The following is an 18,039-nucleotide window of genomic DNA, read 5'->3' on the forward strand; positions in this document are numbered from 1 at the left end:
ACTTGAATTTCCTTTCTTGAAAAATGCCTGTTCAACTACTTTTTCCATTTCTTAACTTGGTTTGCTGTTATTGTTGCTGTTGTTGTTGAGTTTCTTGAACTCTTTATAGATTCTGGATGTTAACCCTGTATCAGTTTTGTAGTTTGCAAATAATTTCTTCCATTCTGTCCATTACCTCTTACTTATGCTGACTGGTTCTTTTACAGTGAAGAAGATTCTCAGCTCTATGTAATCCCATTTGTCTTATTTGGATTTGATTGCCTGTGCTTCTGGAGTCTTTTCCAAGAACTCTTTTCCTATGCCATGCTATTCATGGTATCAGGTCATAGATTTTTGTCTTTGATACACTTTGAGTGGATTTTTGTGTGAAGTGTGAGTAGGAGTCTAATCTCATACTTCTGCACATGGAGATCTAGTTTCCCCAGAGCCATTTGTTAAAGAGACTCATTTCTCCAGTGGTAGATTTTAGCTTCTTGAACAAAGATAAATTGGTTGTATGCATGGATTCACTCCTGGAATTTCTATTCTGTTTCATTGGTCTACCAGTCTATTTTTCAGCCAGTACCAGGCTGTTTTGATTATAACTTCCTTGTAGTATGTCTTGAAATCAGGTATTGTGATGCATCTGCCTTTGTTCTTATTACATAAGATTGTTTTAGGTATTCAGGGTCTCTTTTGTTTCCATATGAATTTTAGCATCATTTTGTTCTGGACAGGTGAAGAATGTCTTTAATATTTTCATTAGAAATACATTGAATCTTCAAATTCCTTTTACTAATATGGGCATTTTGATTATATTGATTCTTTCAATCCATGAACATGGATAATTTTTCAATTTATTATGTCTTTTTCTATTTCTTTGGCATTTTGTAATTTTCACCTTAAATATCTTTGACATCCTTGGTTAAATTTACTCCAAGATATTTGATTATTTTGGAACTATTGTGAATGGAACTGATCTTTCTCAACCATTACCTTGTCTGTGTATACAAAGACTATTCATTTTTCTGTGTTGGTTTTATGAAACTCAGAGTCAGTGCTGAATGCTAATTTTCCCCATGGTAAAAATCCATATATCACAAGAGTTCACATTACCCACCAGCCACAGCCCTACTCTTCACAATTGTACTGGGCAGGTACAAGAGTTCCCATGGGTGGCACTTTCCTTCTGTGGTACTGGCTCCCATTCCACACCCATTGCAGGGTAAGCAGAGTGGAAGGTTGCTGTCCCAGTGTCTGTATGGGGGCAGACCCCAGCAGTGCTCTCAAACTGCTCTATTTGCCCCTGCTGACAGTTCCTTCTAGCTTCTGTGTGTGCACAGAAGAGCTGGAGCAGCTGGTACTGTTTATGTCTGAAATGGCACAACCTTTTCACAGTTAGCCACAGGGCATTGGTGTGGAGGAGGAAGAAATGGAGACAGAGATGCACCGCTTACCCCACTCCCCATTTAAGCAGTATCCTATCTCTCCTGAGGGTTCTGGGCCAGACTCAAGCATGGTGTTGTCTACTAGGCTGCTCTCCAGCCATATCAACAGTGGAACGGGCCAGTGCAGTCTTACCTCAACTTGCTAGCCAGTGTGGGCTGCTGGTTTCTTTGTTGTGTTCATGCTGTGTGCTCCATGCTGCATGCCTGTATCTTCCACTCAGGTCAAGACCATTTCCACTACTTTCACATCACCTCCAACTGCAGTTGTCCCTGCAACTTTTTTTTTCACAAATTTCATAGAACCTAGAGCAGACCTACCTGCTACTATTCCATCATCTTGCATCCCCCATAACATACTGTTGATAGACCGTGCTTTTAGAAACTTTTAGGCATGGAAATATTTGTGAATGTGCCTTATAATAGTTATAGCTATTTAAGGAGTCACTATTTTGTCATGTTTTATCTTTCTTTGTGTCTTGTAGTATGTTTGTCTAATTCTACTTATTTATAACAATACAGCCTCTTCTCTCTTTTGATTGCCATTTTCATGAAAAAACTTGTCCACCCTTTCAGTTTCTTTCTTTTTTTTTTTTTTTTGACAGGCAGAGTGGACAGTGAGAGAGAGAGAGACAGAGAGAAAGGTCTTCCTTTGCCGTTGGTTCACCCTCCAATGGCCGCCGCGGCTGGTGCACCACGCTGATCCGATGGCAGGAGCCAGGAGCCAGGTGCTTCTCCTGATCTCCCATGGGGTGCAGGGCCCAAGCAGCTGGGCCATCCTCCACTGCACTCCCTGGCCACAGCAGAGAGCTGGCCTGGAAGATGGGCAAATGGGACAGAATCCAGCACCCCAACAGGGACTAGAACCTGGTGTGCCAGCGCAGCAAGGCAGAGGATTAGCCTAGTGAGCCACAGCACCGGCCCCTTTCAGTTTCAAAATAAGAATCTGTTTATATCTGATTTGAATCTCTTATAGGCACTATATAGTTTAACTTCTGTTTGTTTTTATCCATTCAAGCTATCTCTGATTTTCATTGGGAAATATTATCCATATTCTATGTTCTCATTGGGAAATATTAAATATGGACTAGATTACTTAGTTTTGCCATGATGTTCCATGTTGTCTCTAGGTCTTATATTTTCTTTTTCAGTGACCCCTACTTTTGTTGGCTTCCTTTCTTTTTTTGACAGGCAGAATTAGACAGTGAGAAAAAGAGAGACAGAGAGAAAGGTCTCCTTCCATTGGTTCACCCCCCAAATGGCTGCCACAGCTGGTGCACTCCTCCAATCCGAAACCAGGATCCAGGTGCTTCCTCCTGGTCTCCCATGTGGGTGCAGGGCCCAAGGACTTGGGCCATCCACTGCCTTCCCAGGCCACAGCAGAGAGCTGGACTATAAGAGGAGCAACCAGGACAGAATCAGACACCCCAAATGGGACTAGAACCCGGGGTGCTGGTGCCACAGGCAGAGGATTAGCCAAGTGAGCTGTGGCACCGGCCTTTGTTGGCTTCCTTTATGTTCAGTTTTTGACACATTCTGAACACCTTCTCATTCCTTTTTTATACATAAAATGTCTTTGTGGGATTATATTATTATTTTATCTATGGGGATTATAAATGTTGTTCTAAAGTTGTAATGATTCATGTCAAGTTGATTCTGACTTAAGTGTATATACATAAATAATTTTTCCCTGATCTGTGCTAACTAATAAATTACTTGAAATTTAATATGTTGGAGTGAAATTGACATTTTGAGATTCAATGATTGTTTATTGCCCTTGTCTTTTCTGTTGAGGAACAGTGTTTTCTTATTCATACTATTTGTTGAACTGCTTTCTTAGTGTAGGGTTAATATAATTAGTATAAAGTAAACTGAAAATAGATCTTTGTAAAAATTAAGAGTGAAGGCCGGTGCCGCGGCTCACTAGGCTAATCCTCCGCCTAGCGGCGCCGGCACACCGGGTTCTAGTCCCGGTCGGGGCGCCGGATTCTGTCCCGGTTGCCCCTCTTCCAGGCCAGCCCTCTGCTGTGGCCAGGGAGTGCAGTGGAGGATGGCCCAGGTGCTTGGGCCCTGCACCCCATGGGAGACCAGGAAAAGCACCTGGCTCCTGGCTCCTGCCATCGGATCAGCGCGGTGCGCCGGCCGCAACGCGCCGCCCGCGGCGGCCATTGGAGGGTGAACCAACGGCAAAGGAAGACCTTTCTCTCTGTCTCTCTCTCTCACTGTCCACTCTGCCTGTCAAAAAAAAAAAAAAAATTAAGAGTGAAAATAGGGGAGAAAGGAGGATGAGTTGTGGGAGCATGGGCCATAGGAATGATGAGGTGGGAAGTATAACCATGTTACTAAATCTGTGTATATGAAATATATACCTTAAGTAAAATTTTAAAATATATTTCTCATTGGGAAATTTTATTCCTGGACTGATGAATTAATTTTGGCAACAAAGTACATAGTTTTGCCATGTTCTGTGTTGTCTTTAGGTCTTATATTTTCTTTTTTAATGTTTCCTACATCATTGGCTTCCTTTATGTTTAACTGATTTTTTTGTAGTGACTCATCCTGATTACTTTCTCATTTCCTTTTATATATAAAAATGGCTCTGTGGTTATTATGGGGATCACGCATATTGTTCTAAAGTTACAATGACTCATGTTAAATTGATACTACATTAAATGTATATGCATACAAAAATTTTAATTCTTTGTAGAATTCATTTATAATAATTAATATGAAGTCTTTAAAGTTTATATTATTGATGACACAAATTATATCTTTGTATATTACAAACCATCAGAAGTGATTCATTTGGAAAATTATTTTATGATTCATTCATTTATTTGAAAGCCAGAGTTACAGAGAAAGAGGGAGACACAGAGGGATGCCTTCCATCCACTATTGACTCCCCAGATGGCCACAACATCCAAAGCTGGGCCAAGACAAAGCCAGGAGGAAGGAACTTCATGTGGTCTCCCACATGAATAGCAGGGACTCCACAGCTCCAGCTCCTCCTCAATGAGCAGCCACTTGGCAGCTCCAGCTCCTCCTCAGTGACCAGCCGCTCCAGCTCCAGCTCCTCATCAGCGTCCAGCCAATCCAGTTCCAGCTCCTCCTTGGTGTCCAGCTGCTCCATAGCTCCAGCTGCTGCTCGGCATCCAGCCGCTCCAGCTCCAGGCCCTCCTCAGCCCTCAGACGCTCCAGCTCCAGCTCTTCCTCAGCATCCAGCTGCTCCACAGCTCGAGCTCTTCCTCAGCCCCTGGCCACTCCACAGCTCCAGCTCCACCTCAGCCCCTGCTGCTCCACAGCTCCAGTTCCTTCTTGGCATCCAGCTGCTCCATTTCCAGCTCCTCCTCGGTGTCCAGCCACTCCACAGCTCCAGCACCTCCTTGGGTCCAGGAACTCCAGCTCCAGCTTCTCCTCAGCATCCAGCTATTCCAATTCCAGCTCCTGTTTGGCGTCCAGCTGCACCACAGCTCCAGCTCCTCCTTGGCATCCAGATGCTCCATCTCCAGCTCCTCCTCAATATCCAGCCACTCCACAGCTCCAGCTCCTCCCTGGTGTTCAGCCTCTCCAGCTCCAGCTCCTCCTCGGTGTCCAGGCATTACAGCTCCAGCTCCTCCTCAGAATCCAGCTACTCCAGTTCCAACTGCTGTTCGGTGTCCAGCTGCTCCATAGCTCCAGATCCTCCTCGGCATCTAGCTGCTCCAGATTCAGCTCTTCCTTAGCATCTAGCTGCTCCAGGTTCAGCTCCTCCTCATTGTCCCATTGCTCCAAAACTCCAGCTCCTCCTCAGGTCCTGGCAGCGTGGCAGCTCCAGCTCGTCCTTGGTGTCCAGCCACTCCAGCTCCAGCTCATCCTTGGTGTCCAGCTTCTCTGCATCTCCAGCTCCTCCCCGGTGTCCAGCTGCTTCAGCTCTAGCTCCTCCTTTGCCACCAGTCACTCAGCAGCTCCAGCCCCTCTAGGCCCACAGCCACTCCAGTTCCAGCTCCTCCTCTGCATCCAGCCACTCCACTGCTCCAGCCATTCCTCAGCCACTGGCTGCTCTTCATTTCCAGCTCCACCTCAGCCCCCGCCACTCCACAGCTCTAGTTCCTCCTCGGCATCCAGCCTCTCCAGCTCCAGCTAATCCTCAGCGTCCAGCCACTCAGCAGCCCCAGCACCTCCTTGATGTCCAGGTGCTCCACAGCTCCAGCTCTTCCTCAGTGTCCAACCACTCCAGCTCCAGCTCTTCCTCAGTGTCCAGCCACTCCAATTCCAGCTCCTCCTTGGCTCCCAGCCACTCCAGCTCCATCTCCTCCTCGGCATACAGCCACACGACAGCTCCAGCTCCTCCTCAGTGTCCAGCTGCTCTGCAGCTCCAGCTCCCCTCCACATCCTGGCAGCTTGGCAGCTTTAGCTCCTCCTTGGCCCCTGTCACTCGGAAGCTCCAGCTCCTACTTGGCTCCCAGCCACTCCAGCTCCAGCTCCTCCTCAGTGTCCAGTGGCTCCAGCTGTAGCTCATCCTAGGAGTCCAGCTGCTCTGCAGCTCCAGCTCCTCCTCAGCCCCTGGTTGCTCCATACCCCCAGCTCCTCCTTGGCATCCAACTGAACAGCTCCAGCTTCTCTTGGCATCCAGCCACTCCATAGCTCCAGCTCTTCTCAGCCTCCAGCTGCTCTGCAATTCCAGCTCCTCCTCGGCATCCAGCAGCTCCAGCTCCAGCTCCTCCTCAGCTTCCAGCCAATAAAGCTCCAGCTCCTCCTTGATGTCCAGCTGCTCCGCAGCTCCAGTTCCTCCTCAGCATCCAGCTGCTTAGCGGCTCCAGCTTCACCTTGGCATCCAGCTGCTCTGCAGCTCCAGCTCCTCCTCAGTGTCCAGCTGCTCAAGCTCCAGCTCCTCCTCAGTGTCCAGCTGCTCAAGCTCCAGCTCTTGCTCAGCATCCAGCCACTCTGCAGCTCCAGCTCCGCCCCGCATCCTGGCAGCTAGGCAGCACCAGCTCCTCCTTGGTGTCCAGCAGGTCCAACTCTAGCTCCTCTTTGGCCCCCAGTCACTCGGAAACTCCAGCACCTCGTCGGCTCCCAGCTGCTCCAGCTCCAGCTCCTCCTCAGTGTCCAGCGGCTCCAGCTCTAGCCTGTCCTAGGAGTCCAGCTGCTCTGCAGCTCCAGCTACTCCTCAGCCCCTGGTCGCTCCATACCCCCAGCTCCTCCTTGGCATCCAGCTGACCAGCTCCAGCTTCTCGGCATCCAGCCACTCCGCAGCTCCAGCTCCACCTTGGCTCCCAGTCACACCAGCTCCAGCTCCTCCTCAGCCCCCAGGAGCTGAAGATCCAGCTTCTTCTCAGCATCAAGTTGTTCCAGATTCAGCTACTCCTCAGCTCCCAGCCGCTCCTCCTTGGCATCCAGCTGCTCCAGCTCCAACCCCTCCTCAGTGTCCAGCCACTCGGCAGCCCCTGCTCCTCCTTGACGTCCAGCCACTCTGCAGCTCCGGCACCTCCCAGGCTCCTGGCCACAAGGCATCTCGGGCACATCCTAGGCATCCAGCTGCTCCAGCACCAGTTCATCCTTGGTGTCCAGCTGCTCTGGAGCTCCAGCATCTCCTCGTCCAGCCCTTCCAGCTCAAGCTGTTAACCAGCATCCACCCACGCTGCAGCTCCAGCTTCTCCTCGGCTCCCGGCTGCTCAGCAGCTCCAGCTCCTCCTCAGTTCCCGGCCGCTCAGGAGCTCCAGATCCTCCTCAGCTCCCAGCTGCACCAGCTCCAGCTCCTCCTCAGCATCCAGCTGCACCAGCTCCAGCTCCTCCTTGGCATCCAGCCACTCGGCAGCTCCAGTTCCTCCTTAGTGTCCAGGCACTCCATGGCTCCAGATTCTTGGCATCCAGCTGCTCAGAAGTTCCAGCTCCTCAGCCCCTGGCTGCTCTGCAGCTCCAGCTCCTCCTCAGCCCTCAGATGCTCCAGCTCCAGCTCCTCCTCAGCGTCTAGCCGCTCAGCTGCTCCAGCTCTTCCTCAGCCTCTGGCTGCTCTGCAGCTCCAGCTCCACTTCAGCCCTCAGCCGCTCCAAAGCTGTAGCTCCTCCACAGCATCCAGCCACTCCTTCCCTGTTCCAGCTCCTCCTCAGCATCCAGTTGCTCGGCAGCTCCAGCTCCTCCTAGGCCCCCAGCCTCTCTCTCCAGCTCCAGCTCCTCCTTGGTATCTAGGCACTACAGCTCCAGCTTCTCCTCAGCGTCCAGCTACTCCAGTTCCAGCTCCTGTTTGGTGTTCAGCTGCTCCACAGCTCCAGCTCCTCCTCAACATCCAGCCACTCCAGCTCCAGCTCTTCCTCGTTGTCCAGTTGCTTGGAAACTCCAGCTCCTCCTCAGCTCTGGGCAGTGCAGCAGCTCCAGCTCCTCCTTGGTGTCCAGCTTCTTGGAAGCTCCAGCTCCTCCCTGGTGTCCAGCTGTTCCAGCTCTAACTTCTTTGCCCCCAGTCTCTCGGCAGCTCCAGCCCCTCTAGGCCCTCAGTTGCTGGCTGCTCCGCAGCTCCACCTCAGCCCCTGCCACTCCACAGCTCCAGCTCCTCCTCAACGTCCAGCCACTCAGCAGCCCCAGCACCTCCTCGATGTCCAGCCGCTCCACAGCTCCAGTTCCTCCTCAGCTCCCGGCCACTCGACATCTCCAGCTCCTCCTTGGCATCCAACTGCTCCAGCTCCAGCTCCTTCTAGTGTCCAGTTTCTCCAGCTCCAGCTCCTCCTCAGCCCCCACCGCTACACAGCTCCAACTCCTCCTCAGCCCCCACCACTCTGCAGCTCCAGCTCTTCCTCAGCATCCAGCCATTCACAGTTCCAGCTCTGCCTCAGCCCCTGGGCACTACGCAGTTCCAGTTCCTCTCTGGCATCCATCAGCCCCAGCTCCAGCTACCCTTTGGCATCCAGCCACTCCGCAGCTTCAGCTCCTCCTCAGATCCTGGCCACTTGGCAGCTCCAGCTCCTCCTCAGTGACCAGCTTCTCCAGCTCCAGCTCATCGTCAGCATCCAGCCACTCCAGCTCCAGCTCTTCCTCGGCATCCAGGCACTCCACAGCTCCAGCTCCTCCTCAGAACCCTGCCGCTCAGCAGCTCCAGCTCCTCCTCAGTGAGCAGCTGCTCCAGCTGAAGCTCTTCATCAGCATCCAGCCACTCCAGCTCCAGCTCCTCCTTGGTGTCCCAGTCACTCCAGCTCCAGGTCCTCCTCATCGTCCAGCCCGTCCAGCTCCAGCTCCTCCTCAGAGTCCAGCTGCTCCAGCTTCAGTTCCTGCTCAGCGTCCAGCCACTCCAGCTCCTCCTCAGCATCCAGCCACTCTGCAGCTCCAGCTCATCCTCGGCATCCAGCTGCTCCAGCTCCAGCTCCTTCTTGGAGTCCAGCGGCTCCAGCTCTAGCTCCTCATTGTCCAGCTGCTCCAGCTCTAGCTCCTCCTCGGCCCCCACCCACTCCCGCTCCAGCTCCTCCTTGGTGTCCTGATGCTCCACAGCTCCAGCTCTTCCTCAGCCCCCGGCCACTCTGCAGCTCCAGCTCTACCTCAGTCCCCACCGCTCCACAGCTCCAGCTCCTCCCCAGCGTTCAGCATCTCCAGCTCGTCCTTGGTTTCCAGGCACTCCAGCTCCAGGTCCTCCTCAGTGTTCAGTCACTCAGCAGCCCCAGGTCCTCCTCGGTGTCCAACTGCTCCTGCTGTAGCTCCACCTCAGTGTCTAGGCACTCCAGCTAGACACTCCAGCTCCTCCTCAGCATCCAGCTGCTCCACAGCTCCAGTTCCTCCTAAGCCCCTGGTTGCTACTCAGTTCCAGCTCCTCCTTGATGTTCAGCCTCTCCAGCTCTATCTCCTCCTAGGCCCCCTGCTGCTTTAGTCTAGCTCCTCCTTGGCCCCAGTCACTCGGTATCTCCAGCTCTTCCTCAGCCCCCAGCCGCTCCAACTCCAGCTCCTCCTCAATGTCCAGCCGCACAAGTTTCAGCTCCTGCTTGGCATCCAGGTGCTCCACAGCTCCAGCTCCTCCTCAGCCCCCATCTGCTTGGCACTTCCAGCTTCTCCTAGGCATCCAGCCACTCCAGCTCCAGCTCCTCCTGTGTCCAGCTGCTCTGTAGCTCCAGCTCCTCCGCAGCCCCTGCTGCTATGAAGCTCCAACTCCTCCTCAGATCCCTGCTGCTTGGCAGCTCCAGCTCCTCCTCAGTGACCAGCCGCTCCAGCTCAAGCTCTTTATCAGCATCCAGCCACTCCAGTTCCAGCTCCTCTTGGTGTCCAGCCACTCCAGCTCCAAGTCCTCCTCAGTGTCCAGCCACTCCAGCTCCAGTTCCTAATCGGCGTAAAGCCACTATGCAGCTCCAGCTCCTCCTCAGCTCCCATCCACTAGGCAGCTCCAGCTCCTCCTTGGTTCCAGGGCTGCTCGGCAGCTCCAGCTCCTCCTCAGTGTCCAGCTGCTCCAGCTCTAGCTCCTCCTGTGTCCAGCAGCTCTAGCTCCAGCTCGTCCTTGGTGTCCAGCCACTCTGCAGCTCCAGCTCCTTGGCTCCCGGCCACTCAGCAGCTCCAGCTCCTCCTTGATGTCCAGATTCTCCAGCTCTAGCTCCTCCTCAGCATCCAGCTGCTCCAGCTGCAGCTCCTCCTGTGTCCAGCTGCTCCAGCTCTAGCTCCTCCTTGGCCCAAGCTACTTCACACCCCCAACTCCTCCTTGGCTTCAAGGCACTTGGCAGCTCCAGCTCCTCCTTGGTGACCAGCTTCTCTGTGGCTCCAACTCCTCCTCAGACCCCGCTGCTATGCAGCTCCAGCTCCTCCTTGGCATCCAGCCACTCCACCTCCAGCTCCTCCTTGGCATCCAGCCACTCCACCTCCAGCTCCTCCTTGGCATCCAGCCACTCTGAAGCTCCAGTTCCTCCTCAGATCCTGGATGCTCGGCAGCTCCAGCTCCTCCTCAGAGTCCAGCCGCTCCAGCTGCAGCTGCTCCTTGGAATCCAGCCACTTCAGCTCTAGCTCCTCAACCTCCACCTGCTCCAGCTCTAGCTGCACCTCAGCATCCAGCCACTCCACCTCCAGCTCCTCCTCAGTGCCAGCTGCTCCACCTCTCCAGCTCTTCCTCAACCCCCAGCTTCTCTGCAGCTCCAGCTCCTCCTCGGTGTCCAACCACTCAAGCTCCAGTTCCTCCTCAGAGTCCAGCTGCTCCAGCTCCAGCTCCTGCTCAGTGTCCAGCCGCTCCAGCTCCAGGTCCTCCTTGGCCCTCAGACACTCCAGCTCCAGCTCTTCCTCAGGGTCCAGCCGCTCTGCTGCTCCAGCTCTTCCTCAGCCCCTGGCCTCTCTGCAGCTCCTGCTCCACCTTGGCGTCCAGCTGCTCCAGCTCCAGCTTCTAATTGGCGTAAAGCCACTATGCAGCTCCAGCTCCTCCTCGGCTCCCGTCCACTCTGCAGCTCCAGCTCCTCCTTGGCTCCAGGGCTGCTCGGCAGCTCCAGCTCCTCCTCGGTGTCCAGCTTCTCCAGCTCTAGCTCCTCCTCAGATCCTGGATGCTTGGCAGCTCCAGCTCCTCCTTGGCATCCAGCCCCTTCAGCTCTAGCTCCTCCTAGACCTCCAGCCACTCCAGCTCCAGTTCCACCTCAGCATCCAGCCACTCAGCAGCTCCAGCTTGTCTTCGACTTCAGCTGCCCTGCGACTCCAGCACCTCCTCGGCTCCCAGTTGCTCGGCATCTCCAGCACCTACTCGGCATCCAGCCACTCCAGCTCCAGCTCATCTTTGGTGTCCAGCTGCTCTGCAGCTCCACCACCTCCTCGGCATTCAGGCGCCCAGCAGCTCCAGCTCCTCCTTGACGTCCATCCACTCCATCTCCAGCTCCTAATCGGCTTCAAGCCACTATGCAGCTCCAGTTCCTCCTTGGCTCCCATCCACTTGGCAGCTCCAGCTCCTCCTCAGTTCCTGGCCGCTCCTTAGCTCCAGCTCCTTTTCGGTGTCCAGGTGCTCTGCAGCTCCAGCTCCTCCTCAGCATCCAGCCTCTCAAGCTCCAGCTCCTCCTTGCCTCCCAGAAGCTCAGCAGCTCCAGCTCCTCCTCAGTGTCCAGCTGCTTCAACTCCAGCTCCTCCTTGGCTCCCTACAGCTCAGCAGCTCCAGCTCCTCCTTGGTGTCCAGCCACTCCAGCTCCTCCTCGGCATCCAGCTGCTCCGCAGATCCAGCTCCTCCTCACATCCTGGACACTCGGCAGCTCCAGCTCCTCATCAGAGTCCAGCTGCCCCAGCTCCAGCTCCTCCTCAGTGCCCTGCTGTTCTGCTGCTTGAGCTCTTCCTCAGCCTCTGACCACTCTGTAGCTCCAGCTGCACTTCAGCCCCCACCACTCCACAGTTCCAGCACCTACTCGGCGTCCAGCCGCTCCACCTCCAGCTCCTCCTGGGCATCCAGCCACTCAGCAGCCCCAGCTCCTCTTTGGCGTCCATCCGCCCCATGGCTCCAGCACCTCCTCAGCTCCCAGTCGCTCAGCATCTCCAGCACCTACTCGGCGTCCAGCTGCTCCAGCTCCAGCTCCTCCTTGGCGTCCAACTGCTCCAGCTCCAGCTCATCCTTTGTGCCAAGCTGCTCTGCAGCTACAGCACCTCTTCAGCATCCAGGCGCCCAGCAGCTCCAGTTCCTCCTCAGCTCCTGGCTGCTCGGCATCTGCAGCTCCTCCTCGGCATCCAACCCCTCCAGCTTCAGCTCCTCCTCAGCATCCAGCCACTCGGCAGCTCCAGGTCCTCCTCGACATCCACCCCTTCTGCAGCTCCAGCATCTTCTTGGCTCCCGGCAGCTTGGCATCTCCAGCACCTCCTAAGCGTCCAGCCGCTCTAGCTCCAGCTCATCATCGGTGTCCAGCCACTCCAGCTCCAGCTCCTCCTTGGTGTCCAGCCACTCTGCAGCTCCAGCTCCTCCCCAGCCCCTGGCCACTCCTCAGCTCCAGCTCCACCTCAGTGTCCAGCCACTCTGCAGCCCCAGCTCCTCCTCGATGTCCAGCTGCTTCAGCTGAAGCTCCACCTCGGTGTCCAGGCACTCCAGCTCCAGCTCCTCCTCAGCGTCCAGCTGCTCTGCAGCTCCAGTTCCTCTTCAACCCCCAGCTGCTCGAGTTCTAGCTCCTCCTCAACACCCAGCTGCTACAGCTCCAGCTCCTCCTTAGTGTCCAGCCACTCCACTTCCAGCTTCTCCTCAGTGTCAGCTGCTCCACAGATCCAGCTCCTGCTTGGCATCCAGCCACTGCAGCTCAGCTCATCCTCAGCATCCAGCCACTTGGCAGCCCCAGCTCCTCCTTGAAGTCCAGCCGCTTGGAATCTCCAGCTTCTCCTAGGCATCCAGCCACTCCAGCTGCAGCTCCTCCTTGGCTCCTGGCAGCTTGGCAACTCCAGCTCCTCCTCGCCATTCAGCCACTCCAGCTCCAACTCCTCCTGAACATCCAGCTGCTCCAGTTTCAGCTCTGCTTGGCTTCCAGTTGCTCCACAGCTCCAGCTCCTCCTCGGTGTCCAGTCGCTCCAGCTCCTGCTCCACCTCAGCATCCAGCCACTGCAGCTCCAGCTACTCCTTGGTGTCCAGCTGCTCCAGCTCCAGCTCCTCCATGGCTCGTGGAAGCTCAGCAGCTCCAGCTCCTCTTCGGCATCCAGCCACTCAAGCTCCAGGTCCTCCTCGGCATCCAGCCACTCTGCAGCTCCAGTTCTTCTCAGCCCCCAGTTGCTCTGCACCTCCAGCTCCTCCTCAGCATCCAGCCGCTCCAGCTCCAGCTCCTCCTTGGCCTCCAGTCGCTCAGCATCTCCAGCTCTTGTTCGGCCCCCAGGTGCTCCAGGCCCAGCTCCTCCTTGGCATCCAGTTGCTCCAGTTCTAGCTCCTCCTCAATCCCCAGCTGCTACAGCCCCAGCTCCTCCTCAGTGTCCAGCCACTCCAGTTCCAACTACTCCTCGGTGTCCAGCTGCTCTGCAGATCCAGCTCTTCCTCAGCATCCAGCCACTCCAGCTCAGCTCCTCAGCATCCAACCACTCGGCAGCCCCAGCTCCTCCTTGAAGTCCAGCCGCTCCAGCTCCAGCTCCTCCTTGGCTCCCGGCTGCTTGGCAGCTCCAGCTCCTCCTAGGCTCCCAGCCGCTCCAGCTCCAGCTCCTCCTTGGCTTCCAGCCATTCCAACTCCAGTTCCTTTTTGGCTCCCAGCCACTTGGCAAGTCCAGCTCCTCCTCAGTGTCCAGCCACTCCAGCTCTAGTTCCTCCTTGGCACCAGTTGCTCCCCAGTTCCAGCTCCTCCTTGGCGTCCATCCACTCCACAACTCCTGCTCTCTTCAACCCGTGGCCACTCTGCGGCTCCAGCTCCTCCTCAGCTCCCAGCCACTCCAGCTCCAGCTCCTCCTCAGCCTCCAGCTGCTTGGCAATTCCAGCTCCACCTTGGCATCCAGCTGCTCCACACCTCCACTCCTCCTTAGCTACTGGCCACTCCAGCTCCAGCTCCTCCTTGGCGTCCAGCCGCTTTAGCTCTAGCTCCTCCATGACCTCCAGTTGCTCCAGCTCCAGTTCCACCTCAGCATCCAGCTGCTGCAGCTCCAGCTCCTCCTCAGTGTCTAGCTGCTCTGTGGCTGTAGCTCCTCCTCAGCCCCTGGTGCTCTGCAGCTCCAGCTAATCCTCAGCACCCACTGCTCTGCTGCTCCATCTCTTCCTCGGCTCCCGGCTGCTCTGCAGCTCCAGCTTCTCCTTGGCATCCAGCTGCTACAGCTGCAGCTCCTCCTCGGTGTCCAGCCACTCTGCAGCTCCATCTCCTCCTTGCATCCAGCTGCTTCAGCTCCAGCTCCTCCTTGGATCCAGCCACTCTAACTCCAGCTCCTCCTTGGCTCCCAGCTGCTCGGCAGCTCCAGCTCCTCCTCAGTATCCAGTCACTCCAACTCTAACTCCTCCTTGGCCACCAGTTGATCCTCAGCTCCACCTGCTCCTTGGCATCCAGATACTCCACAGCTCCAGCTCCTCCTCGGCTCCTGGCTGCTCCAGCTCTGGTTCCTCCTTGGCTCCCAGCCACTCAGCAGCTCCAGCTCTTCCTTGGCATCCAGCTGCTCCAGCTCCAGCTCCTCCTTGGCTCCCAGCCACTCAGCAGCTCCAGCTCTTCAGTGTCCAGCCACTCCAGCTCTAGCTCCTCCTTGGCCACCAGTCACTCGGCAGCCACAGCTCCTCCTTGGCATCCAGCTGCTCCAGCTCTAGCTCCTTCTCAGCCCTCAGCCCCTCCAGCTCCAGCCCCTCATTATCCAGCTATTCCAGTTCCAGCTGCTCCTCAGCATCCTGCTGCTCTGCATCTCCAGCTCTCCCTCATCTCCTGGCCACTAGGCAGCTCCAGCTCCTTTTCGGCATCCAGCTGCTTCAGCTCTAGCTCCTCCATGACCTCTAGCCACTCCAGGTCCAGCTCCACCTCCACATTCAGCTGCTCCAGCCCCAGCTCCTCCTCAGTGTCCAGCTGCTCTGCATCTCCATCTCTTCCTCAGCCCCCGACAACTCCACAGCTCCAGCTCCTCCTCGGCATCCAGCCAATCTGCAGCTCCAGCTCCTCCTCAGATCCTGGATGCTCAGCAGCTCTAGCTCCTCCTCATAGTCCAGCTGGTCCAGCTCTAGCACCTCCTTGGCACCAGTCGCTCGGCAGCTGCAGCTCATCCTCGGCCCCCAGCCTCTCCAGCTTCAGCACATCCTCGGTGTCCAGTTGTTCCAGCTCTATCTCCTCTTTGGACCCAGTTGCTCTGCAGCTCTAGCTCCTACTTGGCCCTAGCCACTCCACTTCTAGCACCTCCTCAGAGTCCAGCCATTCCGCAGATCCAGCTCCTCCTCAGTGTCCAGCTATTCCAGCTCCAACTCCTCTTCAGCAACTAGCTGCTCCAGCTCTAGCTCCTCCTTGGCTCTTGGCTGCTCAGCAGCTCCAGCTCCTCCTCAGAGTCCAGCCGCTCATCTCCAGCTCCTCATTGGCCCCCAGCCACTCCAGCTCCAGTTCCTCCTTGGCCCTCAGCTGCTCCAGCTCCAGCTCCTCCTCAGCATCCAGCCATTGCAAATCCAGCTCCTCCTCAGCATCCAGCTGCTCAAGCTCCATCTCTTTCTTGGCATTCTGCCACTCCACAGGTCAGGCTCCTCAGCCCCCAGCTGCTCCACAGCTCCAGCTCCTCCTCGGCCCCCAGCCGCTCCATCTCCATTTCCTCCTCAGTATCCAGCCACTCTGAAGCTCCAGCTCCTCCTCGGCTCCCATCCGCTCAGCAGCTCCACCTCTTCTTTGGTGTCCAGCCACTCCAGCTGCAGCTCCTCCTCGGCCCCAAGCTGCTCCACAGTTCCAGCTCCTCCTTGGCTCCTAGCCACTCAGTATCTTCAGCTCCTCCTCAGTGTCCAGCCCCTCCAGAGCTCCAGCTCCTCCTTGGTGTCTAGCAGCTCCTCAGCTCCAGCTCTTCCTCGGCATCCAGCTGCTCCACAGCTCCAACTCCTTGGAGTCCAGCCACTCCAGCTCTAGCTCCTCCTTAGCCCCCAGCTGCTCCCCAGCTCCAACTCCTCCTCAGTGTCCAGGCACTTAGCATCTCCATCTTCTCCTCAGCATCCAGCCGCTCCAGCTCCAGCTCCTTGGCCCCCAGCCACTCGGCAGCTCCAGCTCCTCCTCGGTGTCCAGCTGCTCCAGCTCTAGCTCCTCAGCATCCAGCCACTCAAGCTGCAGCTCCTCCTAAGCGTCCAGCCACTTCAGCTCCAGCTCTTCCTCAACCCCCAGCTGCTCTGCAGCTCCATCTCTTCCTCAGCCCCCAGCTGCTCCACAGCTTCAGCTTCTCCTCGGTCTCCAGCTGCTCCAGCTCCAGCTCCTCCTCAGTGTCCAGCTGCTCAGCTCCTCTTTGGTGTCCAGTTGCTCCACAGCTCCAGCTCCAGTAGCTCCTCTGGCTCCCCAAATGCCTCCTGTCACAGGCAGGACAACAAACGGTGCCTGTGCTCCAAATCCAAAGCACCTAAAATGGAGAGGAAAAGATGGAGCACATCTCCTAAACCCACCAAAGTGCACATTTGGAGGCTCACCAGGAACGTGACCAAGGACCACATCATGGAGATATTTTCCACTATGGGAAGAGTAAAATGATTGACATGCCTGTCGACAGGATGCACCCATCTGTCTAAAGGCTATGCCTGTGTGGGGTTTGAGGAGGCCAAGAAGGCACTGAAGCACATGGATGAAGCACAAATTGATGGCCAGGAAATCACTGCTACTGCTGTGCTGGCCTTCTGGCCCAGGCCACCCCCTTGGGGATTCAGTCCTCCCAGGAGAATGCTTCTGCCACCTCCTATGTGGTGCCGGTCACCCCCCATGGATGAGAAGATCTCCTCCCTGAGGTCAGGTCTCCCGTGCACTGGCAATCTCACTCTCCTGGCTGCCGCCACCACAGGAGCCCCTCCAGCTCCAACTCTTCCCACCGAAACTTGTTCCCCTGTAACTTATATCCCAGCCACCTCAGTTCTGTTGCTTTTCTGGCTGGAAAAGAATCAGTAGGAAAGGGAATTCCTCATGCAGGCAGGCTTCAGTGTCCACAGTGGAGTCATTTTCTCTGCAGGTCGAGTTCTGGCTGCAGAGACTTGAGGGTGTGGGGTTGTGCCTGGGAAGATGCCCTCCAGTTTCAGAGCCATAAAGCTCACCCATTCCTGGTTCCCAAGAGTCCCTTCAGCAGGGACAAGTGAGGCTTCTGGTACAACGAAGCTCCATCTGGCAGTGCAGTGACCCTTCCACAGGTGGCCTGGGCCAGGCTGTAGCCTTCTCACACCCTTGCTGGGCACTGCTGTCCTACAACCAGCTGCTGTTGGCCCAGAGGGGTGGCCATGAATGGCTCTGTCTCTCCACATACTCCTCACACCCCTCTCCAGTTCCCATCACTCATTGATGTTGAGTGAGCTGAGAGCCCGCTCTGCAGGGTCATCATGGAAACCCCCCATTGGCACCTGCCACTCACGGTGGACTTGCTGGTTACCTTGGTATTGCTCTTGTTGGCTTTTATTGTACAGTCAGTACTATCAAATTCTTGTTTTGAGTTTTGTAACTTTACAACATTTTAGATAACTGTTGTGTTTGTTCTTTGTTGTGTATAGCGAAATAATTGTGTTGAATAAACCTAGGGTTAGAATGCAAAAAAAAGGATGTTTATGTTAATACTATATTTTTTAATTTAATTGTGACACCAACATTTAGAAATTCCAATTACATAAAAATGGTTTGTTACAAATTCATTACTCTTCTACCACATTGGAGCACACAATAAAAGAAAGATTGTTTCCTTAAATTTTTCTTCTGAATTTTCTTCTTATGCCTTGACCTAATTGATTTGGATTTGAGCAAGCTGACTTATGCTTATATCCTTGTTTTATTCCCAAGCTATTGACTGGAACACAACTGGTACTTAAATTTGTAAAAATGTCACCAACTCAATAACTGGAATTGATCTGTGTCTTAGTTAAAGCATACTTCCATATCTAATTTTTATCTCTGCTAATTTTGACCACTCAGATATAATTTAACAGATTTTTCTTCAATTTTTTGCTAAAATATATGTACCTGAAATTTTGTTGGAAAAATGTGTATAAAGCAATTTCTATTCTTATTAGTGATTCAGTGTCTTGATTTATGATGGAACTGAAAAATTTGGCAGCACTTAGAACTGAAATGATATTTTGAGGTTAGAACTTGGA

The 18,039-nt window shown here is 54.8% G+C and overlaps 1 pseudogene across 1 annotated transcript in view; it reads left to right on the plus strand.

Annotated features, from left to right (window-relative positions):
* LOC149119463 (uncharacterized) overlaps window positions 1-17,772 on the plus strand; it is a 271,925-nt pseudogene extending 254,153 nt beyond the window's left edge. Inside the window, exon 4 of the transcript XR_016228693.1 lies at window positions 16,471-17,772. The product of XR_016228693.1 is annotated as an uncharacterized LOC149119463 (transcript). The remainder of the gene's footprint in view (window positions 1-16,470) is intronic.
* Window positions 17,773-18,039: the final 267 nt, after the last annotated feature.

Source organism: Oryctolagus cuniculus, chromosome Y (genome assembly GCF_051225735.1).
Source record: "Oryctolagus cuniculus isolate XC-2025 breed Fujian yellow rabbit chromosome Y, ASM5122573v1, whole genome shotgun sequence".
In the NCBI taxonomy this organism is placed as follows: domain Eukaryota; kingdom Metazoa; phylum Chordata; class Mammalia; order Lagomorpha; family Leporidae; genus Oryctolagus; species Oryctolagus cuniculus.